Here is a 27801-nt window from a genome sequence, read left to right as displayed (position 1 = left end):
TTTCTCTTTTAATCTTAAATTTTGACACAGTAATCAGCAGCTTCCCAGGAGTGGAGATCACCAGTCTATTTCTGCTTTTTGAATGAATGAGCCCTCAAACTGACCTGCACAGAAAAATTGAAAGGGATTTCTGCCACCGTTGGCTAGAAGTCAAAGAAAATATATCCCTGTCCACCAGGAAGAACGAGCAAGCTCTTTTTGATGCAACTGCCAGGACGCATTCCACATTGTTTTATGATTGAACATGCTGCTTCTTTTCACTTGCTACCTCCCTCAGAATGGTTTTTTATATTGTCTGAACTTCTCAATATGTACCACCACCAAGTCGTTGTGAGAAAGATCTTGGTCCCAGAAGCAAGGATCAGGAAGGTAGGGAGCATTATTGTGCAGGAGTAACTACTAGATTTTTCTATATTCTTTTGACTACAATCTTTTCCTCTTCAGGTGTTGGTAAGTGAACTTTATTCCAGATTCTCATTAATGTGTTTCTTAATGTTCCCAGAAAACGTAGCACTGTCATTAACCACATTCTGAATAGCTCAAGCTACAGGTTCAAGCATTGAAGTGAATTTCAAGGTTCACATTGAAAAGATGTTGTCATGAAGAATGTCGGCATAGATTAGCTGGGGGCACATGGTCTTCAGCAGCAACTGCCTGAAGTGCCTTCTTACATATTTGGAGGTCTTGGTGAGATATAATGCAAGATGTCCATTGAGTACTAGGGTTGACTCACTGTGGCTACAACAGAATGCTATACTAAATGGTGCTGAAATATGGCTGTTGTTTGAAGTTTTCCATTTTAAAATTTGAGAAGGCTTTTCTCTTTTGTCCCCATGTGATGTAAAAGTTGTCAGGCCTTAATCCCCACCCCTCCCCAAGAGGAGAGCCACATCATATAGGTCGCATCTTCCTTGGAGGTATAGATATTCTCTAAGCAACAGAGCCCAGTTTTCCCAACTGCTGTAATGTTAGTCGCAACCAACATCATCTATGGGCCCAATCCCTTGATTATATTTTTCAAGTGCTCTGCAACATAGTCAACCATGCAGACATGTTCAGTTATGCACAGGAAAGAGAAGAATGTAGGTTTTGGAATTGGTACTGTGAAGTTGATGACACCCTCTCATTGTAAGTATTACTCCATCCATCAGTTATAAGACATGCAAGGTACTTGCACAATATGACCAAACTCTTTCACATATTCTGCTTTATCATTCAGAAGAATTGCTGCAAGTTGTTGCTTCCTTGGAACTTTGTAAACTAGATGCAAATTATGGGAAAAAATATCTATCCAATAAGACTTTCCAAAAACTTGAAAAGGTATTTTGCTGGCATAAACACCTATATTTCTGATCACTTGACATTAGATACAAAGAAAACTCTTAATACCAATTTGATGAATATTTGAAAACATTCCAGGAGTAGGAGTCTTTTATGCTGAAACACATGGAGCAATAAAACTCTAATCAGAACTTGAAGAATAAAATTAGCTTCACTATCATTGTCCCTCGTATTGCCATCAAAAGACTTAGAGCTTTGCAATGCTGCTGCCAAAGACAAAGTAGAATAAGAATTCAGAGAAGAAAGTAAATTTTGATGCAAGCCAGTTTGACTGCAATAATTTATTGCTGACAGTAGCTGGACAACCATCTCAGAATTCACCAAATGTTTTTCCATTTTGTCTACACATCACAAATTCAAAAGAAAAGGGAGGAAGGGAAGATAAACTGTGTGGATGTACATGTGTGCATGCACCTGTGTGCTGGCTTGGGCCACAGAGCCTTCACTCCTGCTCTTGCTAACAGATGGTTGAATAATACATGCCTTAATAACATTTGGCTGTGGCCAAACAATGGGAAGTAGATCCTATTTGGCTGGTCAAGTGACCAACTTGCCAACCCTTGTGTGATGAGCTTTCTTTGTGGATCAGTAGCTAGCTTGGGACCCTGACAGAATGGTTCTTGCAGAAGAGAACTCAGTAGGACCTGACTAACCAGCTAAACTAACAAGGGAGCTAGTGCCACCAACAGGCTTTCCTTGCCTGTGAGCAAACTAAAAAATGATACTGTGACTGTAAAAGCTGATAGCTCCCTGGTATATTCCATTCTATCCACCTAGAAAACATTATAAGAGAAAATCCTTGCCGAACAACCACAGAAGGGCCTCCAGGGAGAGGAAGGGAGCAAAAGATGGTGTGTTTATAACCACAACCCCTCTTCCCACAGATCAAGGAGCTTTGCTTCTGTCAACCCTCTCTTCTTGCAAGAAGGGGTGCATGAAGTTTAGAATGTTATTGCAACATATTTGGCAAGTGCAATGAATAGAACAGGAACTAAAAGAAGAGGTAAAAAGTGATAAATCTATTATCTATAAATCTAAAAGTGATAAATCTATCACCACTACCACCAGCACTTCCATGTTTTTGACACAGACCATCAAAAAACCCACAACCATCTTGTCCTTAAAACTTTTCCCTTCAACAAACAACAATTCCAGTTACAAGACTGCACGTTGTTGCCTAGATCCAAACGGATACTTCTGCTGCCATCCCATTACTAACAGGGCGGGGGGGTGTCTTTCATCAGCCATTCTAGAGTTACAGCTTTGTTCTGACAAAATAGAAGCAATCAGGATGCTGTTGATCGCCTCGTTACAAGTTTTACTGAGATGGCCACACAGCAGCTGTGGGTTCCCATTTCCTCGCCTTTGGCTCTGGGTTTCAATAGCACAAAGTGTAAAGTGGCTCCCCATGCAAAGAGAATATTGTCACTAAACTCCACTCTTCAATTAATACAATTTTTTGCCTAGCGGTTAAACATTAAACCATTCCCAAACAACACTGGGTTCCATATACACATCTGATACAATTATACTAACCAGACTGTTCTTAATATTTTACAATGCTTTGCGAGTGGCCCCATCCATGTCAGCTTGGAGCCATTTTTTCAATTTGTCTTGGCTCCGAAGTAGCTGAAAATACATTTTGGAGCCAAAGTAAGTGCATTCCTGGCTCCAGGCTGCTTTGGAGCAAACACATGGGATGTACTTTTTGACTCCACAGCTAAAAACATGTCAGTCCTTCTGGAGATATTTCATTTTTCCAATTTTGCTTTTACGTGGGGGAGGAAGGGGTGCCAACATAAGCGGTTTTATTTTCATTGTGGGGAATTCACAGACAAAACATCACAGTTTCCCAATCTCAACTCTTTGTTCATTCTAAGGTATTCAGTGCTCCCACAGAAACTGGTGGTCATCAGTCAGAAAGATGCCATGGCAGTGGGAGGAGAGGGAGAGGGCATATGTCACTCTCCTATTTCCCTGGGTAGTGATGCGGTAGAATGAAACTGAGCCCATGCTTTTCCAGTTCTGCGTTTTTTTTTTCCCATAGCAGGACCCTGCTTTGCAGCCATCCTCCAGAAGGCTCCCATGTAAAGTAAGGGAGTAGGTGGAGCTGGTTTGTCACATTGGCCTGCTTTTCCATTTCACACTTCCAGAACTACCACTGGACTGTTAACTAGAATCTCCTGCCTGCAGCTTTACTGAGAAACCCCTCTAAATGCTCCCTGTTTTATTGTCACCATGGCATTTTCTCTGTTGGTATTATGCCTACAATGTATGTTGGGCCTAGTCCTTTGACATGTGATTCTGCAAAGCTCTGGATATCTGTCAGGATTTGCCTAGGAGCTTAGGATGTACAGAGGACTGGTTGATCACTTTATTTTCCTGTACCTCATCCACAAAAATACAGATAATGCTTCCTTACCTCAGGGTCATTATTTATATCCAAATTCATATGCAGGCTACCATTTGTAAATGTCTGCCAGCATTATATATACAACATTATTAGAACTACTCACTTGGAATCCATCACTAAACCCCTGACATTTTAAATCTATATTACTATTTCCTTTGGTTGGAATGCAAAACAGAAACAAGCAGGTAAGAGAGAGGCGTTTCTAATATACCTGCTACCCCTGTTCCTGAAGTCTCCCTTAGCTTGTGGTAAGTGAATACCTAGATTATTTTAAGATCCTCTTGTTTCCTGCACAAACAAGCAATAGCTAGCAAAATATGGGATTCATGAGCTGACCCTTGTTACCCAGAACTTTCTTTTGAAGCACTCAACCAGACCTGAGTAAATGGACTTATCCACTTAATTCAGAACACTTTCTACAGGAACACCAGGAAGATGGGAATCGCTGTTACTGGATACGAAACAATTCGCCACGTATCCCAGTATCCTGTTTCCAACACTGGTCAATACCAGATGTTTCATCATAGGGCAAATGCAGGGCTGAAGTGTTGCTGTAGCCACAAGGAGCCAGGAAATATGGGAGAAGCAATGTTTTTGGTGGTATCTTTAATGAGAAATGTTAAACAAGTTTCCAGCCATGAAAGTGCCCAGACCTAAAGAAGGGCACTTTGTACCTGAAAGCTTGTCCAACATCCCTCCCAGTTATACAGTTGGCCAAATAAAAGATAAACACCAAAATAATTGCTTTTCTCATAGGTTAGATGTCATTTAAGCCTCAGCAACTTCTTTGTACAATAAATTTGAATGACATAGAAAACTGAAGATATGGATATTGCATTTGGTGGCTGAAAGGCAGCTCAAACAGTGACTATTACAAACCAAGGAGCCATGAGAAATTGGTTCGATGATGTGGAAAGAACAAACTTCAAAATGGTATGCGGTGGTGTGGACATCTAGTGGCAAAGATCAGAACTGAACATGTTCTCCTGTATCCCTGGCTTGCAGAGCAGTCTCATGAGGCATCCTGAGAGCTGTGGAAAATAATGCAAACAAAGCAGTAACATAAAGCTCTGTGTTTGAAAGTAAGTACTATGACTAAAACCTGGAGACTGGTGATTTTGAATGATCAAATGTCTAAGTTCAGAGATTTGCCATCTGTGCTAATATTGGCACAACGAAGAAAATCAAGCAAATGGTTCTCAGTGAAGCCAAATCATATGCCAAAAAAAAAAAAAAAAATATATATATATATATATATATATGTAAAAATCAGGAGCATCCACTAATTTGGAGTGGCACAAATTGGGCACCCAAAAAAGAACAGCACACAGAATTTTGGCCTTGGTTATTATACCTTTGCGCTACTGCCATGCAAATTGAGGCCATGCTCAGGCCATCTCATACTTTTGAGATGTTTGGCAGTGAAAACTCTATCAGCACATGATGACAGAGAAAAATTTCATTTGAATGAGATGTCATCTAGGAAGTCACACAGAATAAATGCCAACCTCCAGACTGATATATTTTCACTGAGGCAAAATCGCAAATTCTAAATCATGACCCAACATCACCTTCCGCCAAACCAGCAATGTTCCATTATAGTCACTGATACAACAGCTGAGGAGCTTGTATTTTATAGGAGGACCTGGAAAATGCCAGATAGACTATGTAAAACTCCAGATCTAGTCATAGCAACACAGGAAGTAACATGGTGCATCAGAGCTGAAGTCCATCTAGGTCAATACCCTTTCTCTGACAGTGCCCTGCACCAGTTTCTCAGAGGAAGGTACAAGAGCCCTATGCAGCAAATATTTGTGAAATTACATATCCTCATGTTCATCTTGATCTTTACTGTGGCACTTAGAGATCAGCTTAAGAAAATGAAATATCCATCCTCTTCCACAATTTTATCATTATCAGTTATGACAACTAGATATATTGTTGCTGTCAATTGCACATGCACACACACCGCCCTTCGTTTCTATGGGTAGAATTTTATTATGTATAAGAGAACTATATAAATTGGAGGAAACACACACACACATTTTCTAATACATAATTTATTATGAATAATAATGTATTAAATATATTAATAATATATAAATTGTATATTATATTTTTTCTGATTTATATATGTACATTTACATATATGAATATACATCTCCAGTCACTTTTAAAAAAACTTTATAAATTCTGTTCCTCAATGGTTTCCTGTGGCAATCAGTTCCAAAGTTTAATTACATTCTATGACTGGAGGAAAAATATGTCCCTTTTATTATCATTGAATTTTTCTCTTTTTAACTTCCTTAAAGGCATCCTTGTTCCTACCTTTCTCTATGACCGTTCCTTATTTTTTATCCTTTTACCATCTCCTGTCTTACTCTTCTTCTTCAAAAGGCAGACAATCCCAAACTTGTCAGTCTTACTTCAACGACAAGTCTCCCCATGTCTTTGATCATTCATTTCTACATTCTCACCGAACCCCCTGATTCTGCCCTACCTATTTTGAAGTGAAGTGACCAACCACTCATAGGAACATGTGGATGTTCAGCTCCAGATGGGGATATTAGCTTTCTGATTTATCCCTGGCTACAGTATGTGCAGGTCATATTGATCAAACAGAATACAATGCCAACTACTGCATGAATCAGGCTTAACTTTACAATCACAGGGTTCAAAAGACAGCCACATCCACTGTGATTTCAAAGGTGGCCAACAGCATATTACATTTTCCCCTAAGCCCTTCTATGTCCTTTGTGTTTCCTTACAAGCAGGCAGAAACTTTGTTTAGCAAGCCTCCTTTAAAAGATTCCTCCTTAGCAGGTTGTAAAGGGGTTGAGGACCCCACTTCTTTGGCTCTGAAGAAAGTACTGACTTTCAGTCAGTGTTCACTACTCAATGACTGCTGGCTTAAAAAAGATCAATATTTCAAAGAGAAAATAGGCAGCTCCAGAGAAGATTACACAAACAGAAGTTTGATAGAACAAGAATCTATGCATGTCTGTACTTAGAATCAAAGATAAGAGGCCAAATTCTTCTAATAAAACCCTGTAGACATCCATGATGTTAAACCAGGGATAAATTTGCCCCAGTAAATTATATTCCGTTTTACAGCTTGTACAAAGTAAGAACTCAAGAACGCCACAAGCAACAGGGGGAAATTTAAGTTCTGAACTAGGCTTTTAATTCTTTCCTGAATCGCCTTCAATCTGTCAACATCAGCACCAGGCACCTGCCTGCAATGGTCTCAATATTGCCACACACAAAAGTAATAGCACTCCCATGCTTATATCCAGTGTTCCATTAAATAATGAGCTCTGAGGGCCCTTGTCCTTTGTCTTCCAGAGCTCAGCCCCATGCCACTGCTGGCAGGAGTGGAGCCGGGTTGAGAGGAGGCAGGAGGCACTGCAACTGCTAGGCACTCCATGGCTGCCTCTGCCTAATGTCCCTGCAGGTTGACGTGCCATGCTTGGCCCCACTACATTTCCCAAGATGCTGGAGGACTTCAACTTGGGTGGAAGAGCTGTGGGAAGTGGCTACATAATAATGGAACAGGAACAAAATTAGGTGGATTGGAGATAATCCTATCCTGGAACAGTGAAACTAAGGCAAATAAAGAGTGCTTTAAGCCATTTAAAAGGTTTTAAGGTGCAGCCAGGGTTTAAGAGATCCAGGAACTGCCTAAATTTACTGTGTAACAAGGCCCTAAGAGTACCTGGCTTCCAATATCCTAGTTAGTCCATACCTCCTTGATAGAAAGGATGGGTTCTAATCAACCAATGCTAATTTATCAGCAGGAGAATTACTCAGAGTCCTCTTTGCAGCAGGTTCCTCTCCCCTGATTGATCTGCTCCTCAGCAGAGATTATCTCTTCTCTCCCTCCTTGGTAGTTGCATGCCCTTTTCAAAACTCATCCACTTTAATCTCTGTCCTTGTGTTTGGCTGTAGGAGGGCAGAAAAGCTGAGCAATACTGAAAAGAAAGCCTGACTCTCTGCACTCCCACCGCTGCTTCCTTAAAAAACAAAGTGTTCATGTAATGTAGCAAGTGATCACATACATCGCTGCATTTATTATATTCTCCATCTTCATATCTGAGCTGGGGTAAGTATGATTCCTGAGGAGCTGAGACTCAGCATTTCATTACTGGGTTAGCACTAGGAATGCGCTGGAGCCTAACTCTCCCCTCAAGTGGAGAGGTTTGGATCCTATGGTCTAGTTCAAGCCCTTCCCCCTCCCCTTCTAGAGCTGTGGGAAATTGAACCTAGCAGGTGGTTAAAGGAAACACTGTTTTCTGTGCAATTCACAACCCCCTCTCCACCCTGGTACCTAAAAAGTGAGAAAGAAAATCAATATGGTATTTATCTGCTCTGCCAGAAAACTTGCAACACACAAACACCACAAACAACAAAGTAAAGCAAGGAAAGATAATTCAGCCAGAATAAACCACCGAGTGGTTTATTTAGTATACTCAGTGTTTTCTTCTGCCTCTCAGCCTAGGCCAATGAGCAAAATATCCTGGTGCAGTCATATATCTTTATGAAGAATACTCATAAACAATCAGGTTCCCAATTTCCTAGTTCTGTTTTCTTTCCCTGTATTCTGCCTTTTCTTTACTTTCTTTACATTCATACAGACCCATTTCTTTCCTAGTTTTGCTTCTGATCCCTCTTCAACTCTACACGTATCTGTTAATCTAACCCATCCATCAAGAGTTTTCTAGCCATCCTTCCAACCCATTCAGCTACTGTTTTTTTACCCAGACTTTTATCATTTTTATGTGCACTGCCTTTTTACCCAGACTTTTATCATTTTTATGTGCCCTGTGGCTGCTCCCGCTGTCGCAAGGTCACCCTTGGAAACAATGCTATGCCTCAGTGGGTGCTTTTCACTTAATAAACTATATAGAATGCTGTATATCAATCATGGTGTCCAGAAACCAAATCCTACATGGTAAAGTTAAGGGGAGAAAAAAAGCCAAACCACCTAATTCAGGTGGCCTCCCTTTTCTGGCTGCAGTAAAAATGATAGGGCTTTATCTGTTTTTTTGTTTAAATATGGCTGAAGATTGGCATGCAAAGGCCCCAGAGCATGGTCCTACAACCATGCTATAGAAATGGTCTTGTATTCATTTCATATGCATGGATTCCTTTGCCCTCACCCTCTCAAATGAAGAGAGGAACTTTAGTGTCAACAATAGATCCAATTGAATATTCAAACGTTATTCTTTTGACAGCAATTAGGCAAACCAGTGTTTATAGGACACTCACAATGTCATCTAGGCTAGTCCCCTGCTCAAGGCAGGATCGTCCCTGACAAAACCATCCCAGCCAAGTACCTGTCTAATGCATCCTTTTCTGCAGAGCTGCTGCTTAGTCAGTTGGTCCCCAGCTTGTACAGGTGCATGGGATTGTTCCATCCTAAGTGCAGGACTCTGAACTTAACCTTATTGAACCTCATGAGATTTCTTTTGGCCCAATCCTCCAATCTGTCTAGGTCACTCTGAATCCTAACCCTACACTCCAGCATATCTATTACTCCACCCAGCTTCGTGCAATCTGCAAACTTGCTGAGGGTGCACTCCAGCCCATCTTTCAGCTAGTTGATGAAGATACTGAACAAAATAATTCACAGAACCAACCCTGGGGATACTCCACTTGATACCAGCTGCCTACTAGACATTGAGCCATCAATTAGTACCCTCTGAGCTTGACAAACCAGACAGTTCTATATCCACTTTACAGTTCATTCATGCAATCCATACTTTCTTAGCTTGCCTGCAAAAATGTGGGAGACTGCATCAAAAACCTTGTTAAATTTAAGGTATAGCACATTCACTGCTCTTCCCGCATCCACAGAGCCAGTCATCTCATCATAGAAGACAATCAGGTTGGCCAGGCATGATGTGCCTTTGGTGAATCCATGCTTGACCTTTCCTAATCACCTTCTTCTCCTGCAAGTGCTTAGAAATGGATTCCTTGAGAATCTGCTTCATGACTTCCAGGGACTGAGATGAGGCTGACCAGTCCACAGTTCCCTGGATCCTCCTTTTTCCCTTTCTTGAAGATGGGTATAATATTTGCCCTTTTCCAATCATCCAGGACCTCTCTCAATCACCATGAGTTTAAAAAATAATGGCCAGTGGCTCTGTAATCACATCAGCCAACTCAGTCAACACCCTTGGGTGTATCGCATCCAGCCCCATGGATTGTACATGTCCAGCTTTTCTAAATAGTGAACTAACCTGTTCTTTCACCAGCTTTTTCACCCAACCTGTTCTTTCACTAGCTTTTTTCTTTCATCCATCTTTTCCAAAATTACCTAATCTGTTGGCTGCTCACCTCCTGCTTAAACTGTGCTGCCGGGTGCAGTAGTCTGGGAGCTGACCTTGCCTCTGAAGACCAAGGTAAAAAGGCTTTGAATACTTCAGCTTTTTCCACATAATCTATCATTAGGTTGCTTCTGCCATTCACTAAGGGACTCATACTTTCTCTAAACCTCCTCTTGTTGCTGACATACTTGTAGAAACCCTTAGTGTTAACTTTCACATCCCTTGCTAGTTGCAACTCCAATTGTGCTTTGGCCTTCCTGAATTCACCCTTGCATGCCTGAGCAATACTGTTATACTTCTCCTTAGGAGTTTGTCCAAGTTTCCACTTCTTGTAAGCTTTCTTTTTGTGTTTTAGCTCATTGAAGGCTTCCCTGCTTAGCCAAGCTGGTCTTTTGCCATACTTGCTAGTCTTTCTGCACATTGGGATGATTCATTTCTGCATCCTTAATAAGGTTCCTTTCTAATACAACCAGCTCTCTTGGACTCTTTTCCCCCTCCGATTGGCCTCCCAGGGGATCCTGCTCATCCTGCTGCTCTCTTTTCTTCCTTCTTTCCTTTCTTCCCTCAAGATCCTGGACTCAGTCATCTTATGGTCAGTGCTGCCCAAGTTGCCATTCCCAACTATATTCCCCACCAATTCTTCCCTGTTTGTGAGCAGACTCTCCAACACTTGTCCCAGGAAGTTGTCCCTAACACTGTCCAAAAACTTCCTGGATTGCCTGTGCACTGCTGTATTGCCCTCCCAGCAAACGTCAAGGTGATTGAAGTCCCCCATGAGAACCAGGGTCTGTGATTGGGAAACTTCCACTAGTTGTTTGAAGAAAGCCTCATCCACCTCATCCCCTCGTCTGGTGGTCTATAGCATGTCCCCACCATGACATCACCCTTGTTGCTCTCCCCTCTTATCCTAACTCAGAAACTTACAGTGGACTTGTTTCCAGTTTCACACTGGAGCTCTGAGCAATCATACAGATCTTTTACATAAAGTGCAACTCCTCTGCCTCTTCACCCCTGCCTGTCCTTCCTGAACTGTTTATGCCCATCCATGACAGAGCTTCAGTCATGTGAACTATCCCACCAAGTCTCTGTGATTTCAGTTGCATCATAGTTCCATGACTGTCTGAGGACTTCCAATTCTTCCTGCTTGCTCCCCAAAACATGCAAGTTTACAACTATAGCAAAAGCTTTGTTATCTGGCACCCATGAGGAATGGGGGGTGCTGGATAACAAAATATGCTGGTTAACTGAGAAGCCCGAACAGGTGTCTTTGCCTGTTCGGGCTGCCACCTCTCCTGCCATGTCCAGGGCATTGCCGGGAGGTGGACCCCACGCAGGTTGCTATGCCCCGGGCCGTGGGGGCTCAGCGAAACCAGAAGTGCCACGGTGGGTACTTCCAGTTTCGCTTTTACCTTACAATCCAGCATGCCGGTCAATAGGGCATGCCAACTTGTAAGGTGCCAGTTAAGGCAGCTTTTACTGTAAATGCAGTAGATTTGGTACATATCTAGGTCTACAACCTTGATACATCTGTTTTTAAAATATATGGCTTAATATATTTGCATTGTTAAAAATTGCTAGTATGCTATTAAATGGTGCAATATATATTTCTTATTCACTAGTTGAGTCACTTTTTGCTCATATTTGTACCAAACTGCATTAAGATTACAATTGAATTTAACTTCACACACAAAACTTGTTAATGTGGTGTGGACAAGTTCTGGTTCCAGTCTGGAAGCTTCGGTTCATCATTGCAAACTGGCAAAACCTCCTACTGCAGATGGATATGAGAAAGCCACAATGTAGCGTGCTACCAAGAGTGCAAATGAGTATCTCCTCTTTGAGGAATGAAGGACCAAGACAAGCGTTATGGTTCTTTAGGTTAGAACCCTGACGTGTGCTAAATACTTCCCAAACACAAAGAACAATCATGTTGACGAGTACCCATTCAACAAATGGGTCCTGTTTGTTTCAGGATTTCTATTTTGTCCAAGCTAAACCCTGCTCAGACTAGAGCAAATGGCAAAAGTTAAGAAATCAGGGAAGCAGGAAATCAGGAAGGCACTTGTATCTGATATCAGGGTGATATGAAACATTTTCAAGAGATAGAAAAGAAAAAAAATTGAGCAATGGTTTGAGCACGAATTTAGGTGAATCAGTGAACAGAATACATAGGAGAGAAAAATTGCTCTTTGCTGATTCACTCCTCTATCACAAGTAGGAAGCCGATGACCCAAGAAGTTCCACCGGGATAAGCCACATAATGCTGGGCAAGTATTCCCAAACTTGCCCTATCAACACCATCAGCATGTAATGCTAAATTCAAGCCTACTGTCCTGTTTCTTGGAGTCTGGCTTTTCTAATGAGCAAACCAGCAATAGGATAATCAAGTTCCATTCCAACCTTTTCTTCAGTCTTGCCTGCTACTAAATTCAGGGCATCTAAACCCATGTACTACACTCCCCTAGGAAGCTAATCCTACTCTTGCTATTTTCAGGTGAAATAATAAGTCCTCTGCCTCCTCGAGCCTGCGTTATTCATTTAGTCCCTTCCCAGGGGGATCAAGACCTGCTAGCAGTATTGGTTGTTTCATGCGAATACTGTCAGCCTGTTACCTGCTGCTTTAAAGGAAACCCTTCCATTAACATTAATGACAGGCTCAAGCTATAAAGTTAGGCTCTGACTCTGAATATAACTAAAGTGTGTGTGTGGGAGGGCAGGGGGTCTGGATATGGGGTCTCAGTCCAGCCTGTAGCAGAAATAGTTCCCAACCTGTGAGGTGTGGGTTCAAAACTGGATGTAGCTCTAATTCAGATAGAAGATAAGGTGGGGCACCCAAGGATCCAGGCTAAGCTTGCTTCTGTTCAACATGTTTCATAGGCTATGTCCATAACGCAGGCAGAGGTGGGATGGTGGCACATGTAGGCAACACCCAAGACAGCTTATTCTAGCTAGCTTAGGTCCTAGGTTGCAGTGTAGCCATAACAACAACATGGAACATAAAAGTCCTTCCAGGCTTCTAGAGCACAACTCTGGCCACAAATCTGCACTACCAGACTCTACTGCTGCAGCTGCACTGCTCATGTGAGATTAAACATAGCTTGTGTTTGCCTATATGTGCTTGCCACCTCACCTGCAACTGCAGCACAGTTATGTTCTCTGTCACCTGGCCTTCATGGGAAATAAACTAGGCTGGATTTCATTGAATTACACTGAGTTTCAAGAGATGGAGGGACACAGTGGCAGTTGAAGTAAGTACCTTTTCTACTGGAAAGGTAGAATCATGAGACTTCAGGACCATATGCCCGCTACAATACCTGCAGGTGTAACTTGCTAAAAAGATGGGGCTTGCATTCTCTTCTGACTATTCTAGATGTCAGACAGCCTCTGATGCTACCCTACCACAGGGTCATCTCACATCACAGCAGAGAAAAATAGAGGGTGTGTGTGTGTGTGTGTGTGTGTGTGTGTGTGTACACACATATATACATACACATATAAATACACACACACACTATAAAATATAAATATCATTTATATAGAATTTACATTTATATATAGTTTTTATTTATGTTATACATATCATATATTGGACTGTATTTTTATGTATATAATTTTTATTTTACATGTGTGTATAGGAATTCACTGGGGAAAAACAGAGCCCAGGAAAGAAACAGAGACTGAAGGAGACTGGTCCAATAAAGAGCATTCAGTGTGACTGGTGACAGGAAGGACAAATATTTTTTTTCCCCTCTATGGCAAAAGGATGGTAATAGCACTACCTACTGGCCAAGAAGAACAGGTGTCAGCTGCAGGCATGAGAACTTCTGCATATATTTCTGCAATAAAACCAAAAATCACACCAAAAACAAAAATCAGCACTTCAGTCAGGCACTAGACATAGTAAATCAGCATATTCCTGAAAGCTTATTTCTTGGAGAACTGAAATGCCCCTTATAAAGTCAGTGTAATCTGACTCCAAATGACAGTATTACTTTCCCTTCAATAATTAATTTTGTTTGCTCAGTAAATTTTCCATGAAGAAACTACTTAGAAGTACTGGCTCTTTGCAGTAGGGAATGTACTTTATCTAAGTTTGCAAAGCATTGTGTACATTTCCAGTGCTACATAGATGTTTATTAATAAATGTAATCCCCAGGCTTTTCCTCCTGCTCCATCTCCAAGACTATGACCCAAGGAGAGCACCCTGGGTACAGTGAGTCATCTCCCTGGAATTTTATCTAAGCATGCAGGACCCTGTTTGCTGATTACTACTGTTGCTAGCCAGAGTCATTAGCCACCAAACTCATTTAGTTAAGGAATGCTTGTTGGACAGGAACCAGAATCTACAAGGTCAACATATATGCCTTTGATTTGTAAGGCGTCTGAGCCCCTCCCTCACAGAGAGAGCTACTCCGTTCATTGCAACCTGAACAAAAAGCTGTCTAATAGTCAACAGGGTCTTCATTTCTTTAGTCCAGGCCAAACTGCTTAAAGCCAACAGGCCTCTCACTACTTCCTTCTACCTGCTTCATACACAGGGACAGCAGGAACTCTACAGAGCCAAGCCTACTATACAGTGGTGACATGTAAGGGGTGCACGTGCACCCCCTGAGAGTGCCAGAGCACCCCCTCACCAGCCACAATCGCTGCTCAGGCAATGGGCAGGAGGCGGCGGAAGTGCCAGTGCCTCCCAGGCATGCGCTGGCTGGGCAGTGGGAGCACTGTGGCTTACTGTCCACAGGGCGGGGCAAGCATTGTACACTCCTGAATAAGACAGATCAGCAGTTACAGTCTGGAGAGAGAGGGGTGGGGGAGTCAATTTTTTTCTCCTTAAGTCAATGGCAATTGACAAATGCCATTTCAGTTGACTCAAAACTATTTACAGGTTCAGGTGAAAGTCAATGGAGTAACTTCAGACATATTTTTTTAATAGGGTTATATTCACAAACTAGAGGAAAAAGAGGAGGAGGAAATGATGCTGGTGCCCTGTTATCCAGTAATTAGAGGAACTCAGAGTGAGGACATCTGCATTCAGGTAACAAAGAAAAATGATTGAACACTGAAACAATCTGAATTTATACAGATTAAATAGGCTTCTCAGCTGAACACTTTGGGCGTGGTTTCATTTCTTCATGAGTGCTCTGGTTTTGGTATTTACTTACTGGATATAAGTATCACCCATATAGCTGTTATATACATTTCTATTCCTGAATTGTTTGTGGGGAGGGGGGTTTAATTCCATTCCACAAACTTTTTAATTATTTTTACTTTGCATTTCAAACAAAACACATTTTCAATGTTGCCATTTCCAATGAAATGGAAATTTCCATTATCTAATAATTGTCATTATCTTACCACACAACACTGTGGCATTAATTCTCATTATATAATGAATTGGGGTATATTTTAAAAACTAAAATGACAGAATACATTTTATTTCTCAGTGAAGACCTGTAAAGGAGAAGGATGCCTGCAAATAGATAGCTAAGAAGATTTGGAATCCTTTCATCTGATAGGAAAAAACCTCTTTCACAGTTATATATTTGTTTTTAGCAGGGTGCACTGTAAAAGCTTGGACTTGTGTACACTTTTTTGCCATCTGCTGTTCATTTAGTAAAATGCAATAGCATGCTTTGGATTGTCTTTAAGCAGCTCTAGTGGTGACACTCATTTCCAGCAAGTAAATACCAAAACCAGAACACCCATGAAGAAATGAAACCACACAGAGTGTTCAGATGAGAAGCCTATTTAAAAGGAAAAACATGTAAGAATGAGATTACGCTATTCCTAGTGCAAATGTCCCTAATTGCTAAAAACTTATGGTAACAGCTCATTCTTTTCCACCTATCACCCTACTCTCCAGACCCTTCAGCAATGCTATGATTTTGGGCTGCGTTAGTGCACAGAGTTCCCATGAAATGACTGGGACCTCTGTGTTATTGTTTACTGAATATAAACTATGCAGTCTTCAAGAGCAAGGACTACAGTTCTGCAATGTTTGAAGAGGATGTAACCTACAGTGGGCACAACCTAGACTGTGGTGGCCCTTTTTACAACCTAAGACAGTCATTTCAATTTCTGTCCTATTTGTGCTCCTGAAGGCAGCAGCTGTAGCAGAGTTAGGACACTTGGGGTATTTTTAATCTGAAGCAACAGCAGCATGACCCAACTGGGACATTCCCAAATACACATGCCCACCTACTCCAAGACCAGAAACACACATAAAGGCCTTAAGAGCAGCTGCAGAGGGATCCCTGAAGTAGTTTCTCTGGCATATGTTTGGGTTTTGAGCAGACATGTTGTAGCAGGTGTGTTGGGACACACTGCTACCATGGTGCAGACATGCTCTTAAGGTCCACTTACAGTGGACAAAGTGATCACTAACTGAAAATGATCTTTTTCCAGTCAGAATATATCAATTTGATAATACTGATATTTTGTAGAACACTCAAGTTTTGAAAATATTATAATCTAGAAAGCCATACCACCTCCAAGATGGAACTTCAATCCCATCACCCCGGAAGGTCCCACAGCCCAATGACAGGAATATTTAATGGGGTAGTTGCCAGGTTCAAGACTGTTTTGCAGATTTTAGACCAGGCTTGAATTGTAACCACCCACTGAAGTGTCTTAATCACCAGATTTATTCACCCGTCTGAAGGCAGGTCCCTCTCAACCCCTTCTACAGAAGCTGTTCCACTTCATATAAATGATTCGGTATCCACTGGAGCAGAGACTTGAACTAAACTCTCCTTCAACCTAGGTGAGTGTCCTGACCGCTTGGCTATAGTCTTATGGCATTTCAGGTCTCAGCTTTATGTTGCAAAGAAGATCAGGAACATTTTTTAAGGGTCAGGAAAGCTATCTCCCTGTTCTATCAGAGTCCTATCTAGCTGCCTTATGTTGGTGTGAATTTTATGCAGTGTTGTGGATAACACCAGAACCAGAGAGGTACCAAGAGCAAAGGACAAAAGAACTAAACTTCAAAGCAATGTGGACAGACTAAAGCAAACAGAGTTTTAGTGCTAGAAAGAATCAAGTCCTACACCCAAAGAGACACAAACTAAGGTTGTGTATTTGACTGGCCAAATAAAGTTCAGTCAATTGATTGGTCAACTATCACTCAAAAATTGTCAAATACAGTCAAATATTTTTTGCTTATTTATATTTTAAAAGCATTATTTGTTATATAATGTTGAAATAATTTTATTTCACAATTAAATATTTTGCAAAAAAACGCAAAACAGAAAAAGAACAATACTTTCTATTAAGAAATGCATCAAAAGCATTTAAAAATCATATTTTTGTCAAGAAAACAACAAAAAAATTCACTCCCCATAAAATTGAAAACTTTTTTGGGGGGTCAAAATAATAGTATTAAAAACTACTTGAGTTTCATTATTATAAAAGTTAAAAAATTATTTTCACTCCTAGGTTGTTTTGGGGTTTGTTTGTTTTTTTTTTCGGGGGGGGGGAGGGGAGTTATTTAGTTGATGTAATTTACCTCTCAACTTCCATTCTTTTCACTGTCATTTTCTTCAGAGTCAGAGGACACACTTAAAAAATATTCATCTTTGTCCAAAATGTTTTTCATTAACCTTAGATTATGATATATGGATTCCATCCTCCCAGAAGTTTGTGTTTTTATCCTGTTTTGGTTCTTGCTATAAATGTTGCCTCAAACTAACTGGTTACACTCGGCACAAGCAATAGAGCTTGGAAGTCTCGACAGGATATTGGAAACAGTCACTAATGAATAAGGAGAACCAAGGTCTTTCCATCAATTTGATTTTGTAATTTGACCTTTTTGTTTTCCACATTGCTGTAGTGATGAATATACCACTTCTTGCTTTAAAATTAATTATTTAAGAAAAAATAGATTGGTCAACAGGAAATGTCTTAAATTTGGCCAAGTTCAATATTAGAATGCATGTTGCTTCAAACTCTTCACTTGTTAGCTTCTCTCCTTGATACCATGGATCCAATAGGTAAACTGCTTTGTGTGCATCAGTGATCAATTGACACTTTCTTTTCTCTATCATTTCTTTTATTTGCTAAATGTTTATATACTCAGGGATGTGAAAGGTTAAATGGTTAAATGATAATTATATTTCTACTGTTAATGCATTACAGTTAACATTTACATTATCTTGCCTTTGCAGACCTGTCCCTTCCTCCACCAGTTCGCACCACATAAATCAATGCTGGGGCTGGGGTAGTGGGAGAAGGCAGTGGAGCCAAGCCAAGGCAGCCTTCTTCCTGGAAGAGGAGGCAGGGAAGGGGTGGAAAGGCAGAGCACAATGGCCAGCAGCAGGATTGCTGCTTGCTGCCTGCATCTGTTTTGCCCTGTGGCAAGCAGAATGGGTACTGGCTACTGGGGGTCTCCCTGCCTCCATTCCTCCCTCCCCAGTTCACTCACCACCCTTGATCTTGTTGCCCTTCTTGGTGGCAGCAGCACTCCCCATGGTTGGGCAGGCAGGGGGTGCTCTGGCAGGAGGGGCTGCAAGACGACAGCCTGCAGGCTCTGTGGCTGCCTCAGCAGCAGAGCACTCCCTCACCCCACGCTGGGGCTCTGCGTCTCTGGCCACCATGGAGGAGAAGGAAGAGGAAAATGTAATTAAAAGTGTTTAAACGGCTAATTTTTTTAACGATACCAAGATCCCTAGTTGCTATAATCAAAAAAACCTTCCTATAATTGACTGACCTTTGTCCAGTCAAAAAATTTGCTGTCAGTTGACTGGTGAATTAACCAGCTTGCCAACCCTAATTCACGCAAACAAAGAGCCAAGGTGGGATGGGCTGTAGAACCAAAACGTTAGAGTAAAGTTAGCTGCAGCTTTTCACCCTTCTGCTGGACCCATGGCATGATTTTCATCTGACTAAGCTACAGAAAAGCCAAGGGATCAGAAATAGAACACAGAAAGCAGTTTTGAGAGAATCCCAAAATCAAGTATAAGTTCCCAAAATAAAAACAGTTGTGGAAAAAAACAATGGAAATCAAATGGGAGGTAGAAGAACCCTCCTCTTAAGTATAAATATTTTTAAACAGCTAGAAAACATAGCAAGGAAAAGAAGAAATAAAACACGAGGAACAATTTCACAGAAGGCCTTATGTTTTTTTCATGTTCTCCAATAAGATAGTCACTCTCCTACTTTTTGTGAAAGAAAGAGGCAGGAAACACTGTTTGCTTAAATTTAAAAAGTAGTATGGAAAGTAAGTCCAATTTCTTTTTTTAAATGCATTTTATGCCTCATTTACATGTTCATTATGTACGGGGCTTCTAATAAGCCCTCCTGCCGGGAAAGAGATGACCAAAGCTTCAAGTCTGTTTACCTTTGTTTACAGCTCAGAAAACAAAAGATGGATTTGTTCCACTTCAGTCTGAAACCAAACCGACTGGATTACTGCTTTGCTGACATATCTATAAGCTGTTGCTATTAATAGTTTGCTTAGGAAAAGAAATAACAGACAACAACTTTTTTTTCCCCACCACTTGTGGGATTTCACTTTTGCTATTTATAAAATTATCAGACATAAGATCAAGAGCCTTTGTCGTTCTTTCATAGGTAAAAATAGAGGCATTCCATCAAGTCCAGTGGAACTATTCCTGATTCAGATCAAATAGGTGAGAGCTGATTTACTGGGCCAAATTCAAAGCCACACCCCTGATTTCTATAGGGGGAGTTTGCCTCCCTCTGAAGCACAGTTCACACTGCAGGACATCTGGACATATCTGGCCTTACTAGTTCCCTGCTAGGTCCAATCATTGATTTTCCTGTGGCACATACAGAGAGAAGGGTGCTTTTTGGTACTGAAGCCTTTAAGCTCATTATATGGAACTGGAGGTGGGAGTGTGGAGGGGAGGAGAGGAGAGTCTAGGATTGTGATATGCAAAGGGTCATCGCAATGTTCATTACATGGTTGCCTGTGATCACAGAAAACTGGACTTGGTGATCTAGAAAGCCCCTTCTAGTCCTATGCTCTTATGTGGACTAGGTGAAACAGCACAGAGTTTGACTCTTGGATGCTGGAGTAAATCCAGAGCAAAACCGTAGTTACACTGGTGTCGATGAGAAGCAAGCAAGGCAGAGTGTTTTATCAGCTAAAAATATCTTAGATGGAGCAACCTCATTGCTGTCTATGGGACTCAGCCCATCACAGAGGGCTACTCAACACAAGGGTGGCAGGATTCTGTCATTGAGCAGGGAGTGGGAACCTAGAGGCTTTATTAAACCTTTAAGATCATTGCTTTCACTTGGGATTAGAGCTGAAGACATTCTATTTTTGGTGGTCCTGTACTTGTAAAAAAACCAAAAAAACCCAAAAAACCCTCTCCCCCCCGAAAAAACTAAAACAAAACAAAACAAAAGCAAAAATCATTTCGTTTTTTAGGGCATCCATGAAGGAGAAGCAACCCAGCCCATTCACTCAATAGCCCACTTAATAGGCTCAAAGTGGCTGCCAAGGAAATCTGCTTTTAATTGATGGGACCAAGGGGAGAGGTTAAAAAAGCACTCCCAGCTAAGCTTTAATCCCCTCTACTCTTTGGTGCCAGAAAAAGAGATGGATTGAAATCTACAGGTGATATTTTGATGCATCTAACATTTTCTGGGAATGAAGTGTCTTATTGCACCGGACAAGCTGAGGCATTGATTCCTACACCACCTCTGACCTTTTATTCACTTCCTCTATTTCTCCCTCTAGCTGCTTTTTTATTGCACCTTTGTGCACTGCCCTCATAAAATGAAATTCAGCCTAATTATAGTTCAGCCTAATTATAGATTTCCTAATCTCTAGGAAAAGCTACACACCACAACTTTGTCAGATGACAGGGTTTTGAAAAGATATCAGAACCAATTGTATCACAAACAAAAATTGATTGCATTATGACTCAGACTGGATCTTCATAGTTGATAAAGACCAAGTCCCAGTAATGATGTAAAGGGAGGTGGCTGATGAAGCTATCATTTTTTGGCTAATGAACTGGAAATATCCTTGGAGACATGTGGCTGGTAGTTCAAGGATCATACCATTGCAAGAAAATCGGCACAAGTTAAGCAGAGAGAAATGGATGACTCTGAACAAAGAACTCATGTAGCCCCTGGAAATCTAGGGCCCTTAAGAATACCTGAGATAGAAATTCTTCATTGCTGCTTTCCTATTACATTGCATTTTCTTTTATTTCAAAGTAACAATTAAAAGAATTACTAATAGAAATAAGCTTGACTGGAATTCTGTTGCATCTTCTAATAGGGTTGTGACAATAATTGATTTTTTTGTTCAGTGTCTGAACTGGGTAAAAAAAATTAGCTTCAGGTCAGACAACACACTTTATCTGACCTGAAATTAAAATGTTTCATTACTTCTTTTTTTTTCTTTACTTTTCAATTTCTTTAAATTAAATTTATGTAAATTTAGTCTAAAAAATAATTTCATGATGATTCAAAATCAGACAAATTTCATTCTTTCCACTGAATAAATATTAAAAAATCTTCACCTGTGTCAACTTTTCACATCAAAGATAATATACCATATTTCATCTAGCCCAAAAAAACATCAAAAGTAGTAGTAATCTTCTTTAGGATTCCCCCTTTCCTTGTTTACTATCACCTGTACATGGGGCTGCTCTAATTTTCTTACTGGATATACCACAGGCCAGATGCTACTCTAACCCCAGAACAAGAGTTGTTGGCCTGTACTGAGTTCAGTGGTGTTTCAAGATAGAGAAATGGAATTGTCCCTCCATAGGCTGTGCAATGGCAGCACAGTTGTTCCATGATCACTACAGCCATTTCCAAGATGTACAATGAATAGTGGCTCTATATGATTGGAGAACACCGCCCCCTGGTCACCATCTCAGGACCAGAAATCCTGCCGTGTAACCCCTCAACTTTACCACCAGAAGTCCTTCCCCTTCCCCCAAGCATATTTCTTTGTGGGGGGTTGCCATCTTGGAACCAGAAAAAAACTGACTCATATACTAGAAGTTGAACATCTGGGGAGGGAGTGTGTGGGGTGTGGTTGGGGGGGCATATGTGTATAGTTGGGTGTGGGGTGTGTATGTGGGTGTGTAGGGTTTTTGAGAGGATGTGGCTGTGTGTGGAGTGTGTAGGCTATGTTGGTGGGTGTGGGTGTGTATATATGTGAAAGGGCTGTGGTGGGGTGCAGGCAAGATGTGGGTGTGTGTGGGGTGCGAGTGAGGGTAGCGGGATGTGGCAACCCCTCCAAACACCCACCCCATGCCATATAGTGGCAGCAGCAGCAACAGGAGATGGGCCCTTGGAGTGCTCATGGCCTATGCAGGCACAGCTGCCGAGAGGCATGCAGCTCCAGCCAGTTCTAGGACCTCGCATGGCAGCAAGGAGTGGAGCGAGGCCAGCCCATCTCTATTGTGTGTGGTTTGTATTCAGCACCCAAGACTCATGCGCCATCAGAGGGAAGCCCCATGCCACTTCTGGTGGAGTCCTGTGAGCTGTACAGGCAATCCTCAGACTTATAGTTTCATAGTTGGAAGGGCTGGAAGGAACCTGAGCAGATCATCAAGTCTGACCCCCTCCCACAGGCAGGAAAGAATGCTGGGGTCAAATGATCCCAGCTAGGTGATTATCTAGCCGCCTTTAGAATACGCCCAGGGTAGGAGCTAGCACCACTTCCCTTGAAAGTTGGTTCCAGATCCTAGCCGCCCTGACTGTGAAGCAGTGCCTCCTGATATCTAGCCTGAATCTACTCTCCATCAGCTTATGGCCTTTATTCCTCATTACTCCCAGTAGTGCTCGGGGGAACAGGGACTCTTCCATAGCCTGCTGGTCCCCCTTGGCCAGTTTGTAGATGACCACCAGATCCCCTCTCAGCCTTCTCTTGTGGAGGCTGAACAGGTTCAGGTCCTGCAGCCTCCATTCGTAGGGCCTGCCTTGCTGCCCCCTGATCATGTGAGTGGCCCTCCTCTGGACCCTCTCCATGCTGGCCACATCCCTCCTGAAGTGCGATGCCCAGAGCTAGATGCAGTACTCCAACTGCGGCCTGACCAGTGTCGCATACAGGGGGAAGATCACCTCCTCCGACCTGCTCGTGATGCATCTGTGGATGCATACAAGGTGCGGTTAGCCTTCCTGACCGTGTCCCCACATTGGCAGCCTATGTTCATTTTGGAATAAATAATGACACCAAGATCCTTTCCTGCCTCTGTGCTGACTAGTAGGGAGTTCCCCAGCCTGTAGGTATGCTGCTGGTTCTTCCTCCCCAGGTGCAATACCTTGCACTTGTCAGTATTGAAACCCATCCTGTTCTCATCCGCCCACCCCTGTAACCTGTCTAGATCTAGTTGCAGCCTGTCCCTCTCCTCTAGCATGCCCACTTCTCCCCACATCTTAGTGTCATCCGCGAATTTGAACAAGGTGCTTTTCACCCCCTCATCCAAGTTGCTGATGAAGATGTTGAACAGTGTGGGCCCGAGGACCGATACCTGGGGGACCCCACTTCCCACATCCCTCCAGGTCAAAAAAGACCCATCCACCACCAATCTCTAGGTGTGGCCCTCCAGCCAATTTGTGACCCTTCTGACTGTAGGCATCAATGCCACAGTCGCCTAATTTTTTTAATGAGAATGGGGTGAGAAGCAGCATCGAAGGCCTTCCTAAAGTCCAGAAACACTACATCTACTGTGACACCTGCATCCAATGATTTTGTGACCTGGTTGTAGAAGGCTACTAGGTTGGCCTGACAGGACCTGCCTTGAATGAACCCATGTTGGTTGCCCAAAAGCATAACACAATTGGTTCCTGGAAACTGTCTCAAGTCAAAACTTTGTAACTCGGAAACAATTTCCCCATAGGAACAATGTTATAAATGTGGGATTGGTTCCTGAACCAAGGCATGGTGTGGCATTAGATCAAGTGTCATAAAGTCAAAACTGATGTCAGAAAGTCCAAACAAGGTGTCAATTTATAAACATCGTAAGGGCGTTCATTGTAACTTGAAACATCTTTAAGTTGAGGACTGACTGTACATAGTGGCAGGGGGTGGACCCAGGCCACTGGCTCCATCATCTGGGACTTCTCCCCCAGTGGCATGCAAGTCCCAGGAGCTGTACATGAGCCTCATGCAATAGAAACAGGCTGACCTGGCTCAGCTCCTTGCCACCATGTGCAGCTTCCAAACCTGGCTGGAGCTTTATGCTGTCTGGCAGCCGCACCTGCACAGGCCACAAGCATCCTGAGGGTCTATCGCCTGCTGCTGCTGCTGCCACCACTGGTGGGGGCTGTGTTCCATGGGAAGGCATGTGGGGGGGTCCCCACACCCACCCTCCCTCACACCCCACAAACCCCACCCACACCCTGCCCACCCAAGCTCCACGCTCCCACTGCCCCACTGGGCACAGGCCCCAGGCTCCATGCTCCCAGCCCCAAACTCCACACTCCCACCCAGCTGCAGTTTCCTTACCTGCTGCCTGGAGCAAGTGCTGCAGCAGGAACATGAGGAGAAGCCACTGGAGGCCAGGGAAGCTGAGCAGGTCCCCCTAGCATCTGCAGCAGTGACTCCCACCCAGAAGCTGTGCATGCTGGCCGGGGCCAAGGCCCTCCAATGCAGGAGGGTGGGGGCGGGCGGTACAATTAATTGGTGGGCACCTACATGTCAGATGAAGATCGCCTGTCAGGTTGGATCTGACCCATGGGCCATATTTTGCCTGCCTTTAATCAAAAGCATCTACCATTAGCCATAGGATAATGGACCAGATGGACTATTGGTCTGACCCAGTACAGCAGTCCTTGGCATTCTTATGTTCACATGCACCCAACCCTCACATAGCTATCTTACCCCCAAAATTATGAGACAGTATGGAATCCACTCAAGAGCACAAATGCTCTTTGCCTTGCACTGTATGGGACCCTCCATATCCATGGTATAGCTTTCTCTTCCATAGTTGCTCTGAAGACTATGGCTGAACTTGCTGACAACTCATCCTATCATAGACAAGCCCCAGGGCTAATTCCTGAATTGTATCCTTGTATCCTCCAAGCAGCAGTCTTTCTGCCTGTCGAGTGGCCTGTATCTGCCCACTTGAAGAAAGAACTTGTCCCAGTTAGAAAAAGTTGAAAGGTCCAGAGAACTGTCATGATAACCTTCAATAATATCTTTCTCTTCAGAGACTGCTTCCATAACGGGAGGAGATGAGGGAAATAGAAGGATGTTAAGGTAGTCTTCCCAAATAATGATTGCGAACATACTTTTCATTGGTTACCCACATGAAAACCCTATTAAACTTGGTTGGAAATCAAGGTATATTCAGTGGAAATTCAGATTTTGGCAAATTTTTTTGTTTATACTTGAAGACAAAAAATGACATTTTTTGCCTGAAGAATTTCAGTTTTAAGGTTTTCTGATTTTAAAAAAATTTCTTTAGAATGTGGACATTTCACAAAAATTCTAATGTAGTTGAACACAATTCTTCTAACAAAATTTTGACAGAAAATGTCATCACTATCTTATGTACTACTTACATGTCTGAGTACCTTGTGATCTTTTAGCACATTTATTCTTAAGACATGCTTGCCAGCTTGACAAGTGCTATTAACCCAGTTTTACAAAAAATAAAAGGACCAAGATACACAGGGAGAGTTTTGAAACAAGTCTGTGACAACAAAACACTAAAGTTGGGCCTCTGATGGCGGCAACTACTGGACCATCCTTCTATTCTTGTAGGATAGGTTGAAAAAAGCTTTCAGGAAATAAAGGTCCAGAAACATGATAGGTCACCTAAACAGATTGCAAAATGCCTCTCGACAAAGGACTGTTCTTCCGAGTCAAACTCCACTGAAGAGAATCTGATCCCAACTGTCTAATATTACACCACTCCTTTTGCATTCAGGTTCTCTCAGGCACTCAGTCACTTTTTTCTTTCCCTTCTCCAACAGCTATTTATTACTGAGTTGCTCCCAAGGTGGCATCCATGAAAAAGTCAGAAAAAGCAGCAGTAAAAACTTTTACATGCTCACAAGGCAATAAAAGATTGTTTTGTGTACAGTTTGGCATGTGTTCTTTGCTCACGTTATGAAACAGATATAATGCTCAGGATGCTGTAGAACTGCACAAGGTAATAAACATGTTACAATTCTTTAAATGCCTTCATTTACTTCATTGCGTGAAAAAGCCATCCATTGCCCTTATGCATTATTTTACCATTACCTATTAAACATAATAAAAGCAATTTTTAATGCAAATGTTTTTGTGATTCCACTTTATAATTTGGTCATCTTATATAAACATGCTTCATTCCCTGCTTTCCTGTACTTGACATACCTTCCAAAGGCAGAACTGCAGAGATCTTTGGCTACAAGCAGCATAGTACAAGATGACATTTGTGGATATAGCTGTGTTGTTCTTCCAGTGAACAGCTAACATGACCTCAGGGCATTTGGTGGCTGGGAATGAAAGAGATTTAATTACTCACTGGTGAAGAGGGCATTAGGTTCCAAAGGTAAAAGTGCAAGTCTGGTGGAAAGGTGGAAATTCTTAATAGAATTTCTTAGATCTTATAATCAGGTGCGACGTGTAGGGGATACGTGCAGGTGCATGTGCACTCCCTGCATGTGGCAGTGCACCCCTTATAGAAAGGCACCGCCAACACTGTCGTCGGCACCTGCAGGCAGTCTGCAATGCCTGCTGGCTGCCACGAATGGTCACCGACCCTTGATCAGCGCTTGCCACCCTCCACCCCCACCACCAACACTGCCAGTGGCAGCTGTGGGAGCTCCACCGCTTACCGCCTCCAGGCTCCCACTGCCATGCTCCTGCCACCACCGTGCCCTCCCAGCTGCCGGGGGCACGAGTCGTTCATGCTTATAATTTCTCAACCTCAGTTTCTCCACCTATACTTGTAACTATACTTATCTACTTCATAGAGATGATGTGCTTATTCATAAACAGTGAATCTCAAGTCTCAGAAATTACGCAGTATTTTAATTCTTAATTTACAAATGAAGAGTCTAAGGCACAGAAGAAGTAAGGTCAAAATTGTGGACAGACTAATCAGAAACAGCCTAGCCTTTGATTTTCCAGAATACTCAGCATTTCTACCGTTCATTAAAAGCATAAAGCCCAGCTTCAATTGACTTCAGATGCTGTTAAGAGCACAAAACATTTCAGTGTACAGCAAACTTAGCCCCAGCTGCTTTAGCACCAAGAAAAGGGGAACTTACAGTGAAGGGTCAACTCTGACCACTTTGATTGAGGTATCAGACAGAGGCAGGGACAGAATTCAATTCTCCAGGATGGCATTCAGCTTCCTTGCCCATGAGACTGTCCTCTCTTTCTCTCCCTGCAATCTCCCTCATCATTTGTTATACACTTCCTGACTTCTATAGCAAGGGAAGCCATGTTCCTCCAGGCAAAAGCCTCCTTCATTGCAGAGTTCTGCTGCATTTCTGGGGCAATGTTCTCCCATGTTCTGAATGAGGTAGAGGGCCTGTTGCAATAATTATATAATTAAAGACTAGATCATAATGAATACATGTGTGGCCAAACTAAGATTTTGTTGGAAGCCTTAATTCTGGCATTTCCTGCCTTGTGAGAGCTTGGGTTTGAAACACTAACATTCAGTTCACTTAGACTTTTCCACCTAGGTTTTCCTGTCTTCTTAGCTTTCAAAGAGAAATTCATAGTTTCATAGTAGCTAGGGTCAGGAGGGACCTGAACAGATCATCTAGCCTGCCCCCCTGCCA

This window comes from Alligator sinensis, unplaced genomic scaffold, assembly GCF_000455745.1.
Source record: "Alligator sinensis unplaced genomic scaffold, ASM45574v1 scaffold591_1, whole genome shotgun sequence".
NCBI classification, from domain to species: domain Eukaryota; kingdom Metazoa; phylum Chordata; order Crocodylia; family Alligatoridae; genus Alligator; species Alligator sinensis.
The sequence above is the reverse complement of the archived record's forward strand: the minus strand, read 5'-3'. Positions refer to the sequence as shown.